Genomic DNA, 3,685 nt, shown 5'->3' on the forward strand with positions numbered 1-3,685 from the left:
AAATATTTGACCAAGAGATTAGAGGTAAAAATTTCAATCCTGAAGACCACCTAGGATCACTAGAAAGTACATTCTTTTCCCCTCATCTTCTTTGTCTCCAAGTCCTCTAGAGCCATCTTTTAATTGTATGTTTTTGTAGCCGTATATTTCTAGCAAAGGATCCTTTCCTTCAGCTTCCTAACATCACAGTATTTACTCCCAGCCAGTGTTTTATCTTAGTACTTCAATATGCATACCCTCATCTTAAGAAGGCAAATGAATCAATAAAACAATATACAATTGATTAAAAATCTGCTTTTAAATTATATGTATTCTCTATTAGGTTTGGGGTTATAATGGGATGGTTGTTGAGGTTGCAGTTGCTGTTTACTGTAGTCTTTTTTTTTTTTTTTAATGTGACTTAGATTTTACTTTCTTCTGAAACCTGCTGACAAGGGAATAATGACAGTCTCCACTAGGAGGATATATATCCTAAATCAATTCCCATTGTAAAGTCAAAGAAAAAGCATAAGAAAAAGCAAAACCTATATGTACCATTACTTATACAGGCATAACTCAGAAATATTGTGGGTTTAGTTCCAGACCACTGCAATAAAGTGAATATATAAATAAAGCTAGTATCACAATAAACTGAGTGACACACATTTTTTGGTTTCCCAGCACTTATAGAAGTTATGTTTACACTACACTGTAGCCTAGCAAATGTACAACAGCATTATGTCTAAAAAAAAAAAAAAATACTTAATTTAAAAATTTTTTTTGCTAAATAATGCTAACAATCATCTAATCCTTCAGTGTTTACTAATCATTTTGCTGGTGGAGAAAATTACCTTAATGTTGCTGGCTGCTGATTGATCAAGGTGGTGGTTACTGCAGATTAGGGTGACTCTGGTGATTTTTTTAAATAAAACAATAATGAAGTTTTCTGCTATTGATTCTTTTATGAAAGATTTCTTTTTAGCATGTGATGTTTGATAGCCATAGTAGAACCTCTTTCAAAATTGAAGTCAAACTCTGCTCAAACCCTCACAAACCTGTTTATGATTTATCAATTAAATTCATGGAATATTCTAAATCCTTTGTTGTTAAAATCATTTTAACAACGTTCACAGCAACTTCATCAAAAGTAGAGTCTATCTCAAGAAACCACTTTGCTTGCTCATTCAAAAGAAGCCATTCCTCAGCAGTTCAAGATTTTTATCATGAGATTATAGCAAATCAGGCACATCTATAGCCTCCACTTCAATTTCTATTTATTTTGCTTTTCCATGGCATATACAGTTATTTTCTCCACTGGAGTCTTGAACCTCTCAAAGTTATTGATGAGGGCTGGAATCAACTTCTTCCAAACTGCTGTTATTGTTGTTATATTGACCTCATCTTGTGAATTATGAATATTCCTAATGCATCAAGAATGGTCAATCATTTCCCGAGGTATTCAAATTACTTTGCCCAGTTCATTAGAGGACTCGCTATCTATGGCAGCTATAACCTTGTAATGTGTATTTCTTTTTTTTTTTTTCTTTTTTTTAGATGGAGTTTCCTTCTATTGTTCAGGATGGAGTGCAGTGGCACAATCTTGGCTTACTGCAACCTCCGCTTCCAGGGCTGAAGTGATTTTCCTGCTTCAGCTTCCCGAGAAGCTGGGACTACAGGCACACATCACCAAACCAGGACAGTTTTTTTTTTGTATTTTTAGTAGCGATGGGGTTTCACCATATTGGCCAGGCTAGTCTCGAACTCCTGACCTTGTGATCCGCCTGCCTCGGCCTCCCAAAGTGCTGGGATTACAGACATGAGCCACCGCGCCTCACTTATAAAATGTATTTTTTAAATAATAAGACATGAAAGGCAAAATTACTCCTTGATCCATGGCTTCAGAATGAATGTCGTGTTTTGTATTACCTGCCTGCACATCTCATCAGAGCTCTTGAGTGACCAGGTGCTTTATCAGTGAACAGTAACATTTTCAAATATTTTTTTTTCTGAGAAATAAATCTCAGAAGTGGGCTTAAAATATTCACTAAAACATTCTGTAAGCAGATGTGCTGTCATTCCGTCTTTGTTGTTTCAGTTATAGTGCACAGGCAGAGTAGATGTAGCACAATTCTTAAGAAACTCAGGATTTTAAGTTGAAGCCAATTCTTCTTTGGCTTCAACTTGAAATCACTAGCTACATTATTCCTTAGCAAGAAAGCTAGCTTGTCCTTTAAAGCATTGAAACCGAGCACTGACTTTTTTCTCTCTAGCTATGAAAGTCCTACATGGCGTATTCTTCTAATAGAAGGCTATTCTGTCTATGTTGAAAATCCATGGGTTTGTGACTCCACCTTCCTCAATTATCTTAGCTAGATCTTCTGCATAACTTGCTGCGTCCTTTACATCAGCACTGGCTGCTTCACCTTCTATTTTTGTTACCAGCAGCAAACCCATATGGGTGTATAGCAATCTCCATTCTTGCCTCCTCAGAAGAAATAATTTGACTAAGGAGCATACAGCAGAAGGAGAGACAGAGGCACGTTTGAGAACAGGAGTGAAAGTTTAATAAAACATTTTAGAGCAGGAATGAAAAGAAAGTACACTTGGAAGAGGGCCAAAGGGGTAACTTGAAAGACAAGCACACAATTTGACCTTTTGACTTGGGGTTTTATATGTTGGTATACTTCCAGGGTCTTGTGTTCTTTCTCCCCTGATTCTTCCCTTAGGGTGGGCTGTCGACATGTGTAGTGGCCTGCTGGCACTTGGGAGAGGAGCATGCGCAATGTGTTTACTGGATTTGTATGATTGTTCACTTGAGGCATTCTTCCCTTACCAGCTGAGTGTCCCTAGGAGGTCATATACCAGTTTAATGCCACCATTTTGCCTCCTAGTATGCATGTGTGAGCCCACTCACCCAATTCCTGAAATCTTACTGGGAAACAGCTTCAGGTGTTTCTGTTTGCTGGAGGACTGCCTTTCCCTGGTGCTGGCTGTAACTAATTATTATTTTAGACAGACGGTTAACAATAGCCTGACCATCAGTTGTTGGTCTCCTGACATTCCTGGTGTGTGTGTGGTTGGCGGAGCCCTCTTCTGCTCTGCTCATGTCTGACTAGCTACCTACCGTATCATTTTTATGTTACAAAGACAGCTTCTTTTCCTGAACCTACTGAACTATCTGCTTCAAACTTCTGCAGCTTCCTCACCTCCCTGTCTTCATGAAATTGAAGAGAGTTCTGACCGTGCTCTGGATTAGACTTTGGCCTAAGAGAGTTCTAGCCTTGCTCTAGAATGTTGTGGCTGGTGTGATCCTCTATCCAGACTACTACAAGTTTCTCCATATCAGCAATAAGTCTATTTCGCTTACTTATTTGTGAGTTCATTGCAGTAGTACTTTATTTCCTTTAATAACTTTTTCTTTGTATTCACAATTTGGCTAACTGTTGGTTCAAAAGACCTAGCTCTCAGGCTGCCATGCCTTTTGATGACATCCCTTCCTCACTAAGCTTAATTATTTCTAGATTTTGATTTAATGTGAGAGACATAAGATTCTTCCTTTCACTTGAAGACTAGAGGCAATTGTAGGGTAATTAATTGGCCCAATTTCAATATTGTTATACCTCAAAGAATGAAGAGGCCTGAGGAGAAGACGAGAGATAGGGGAATGGACAGTTAGTGGGACAGTAAGAAGACACACATTTATCAA

Source organism: Mandrillus leucophaeus, unplaced genomic scaffold (assembly GCF_000951045.1).
Source record: "Mandrillus leucophaeus isolate KB7577 unplaced genomic scaffold, Mleu.le_1.0 Scaffold1156, whole genome shotgun sequence".
Taxonomy (NCBI): domain Eukaryota; kingdom Metazoa; phylum Chordata; class Mammalia; order Primates; family Cercopithecidae; genus Mandrillus; species Mandrillus leucophaeus.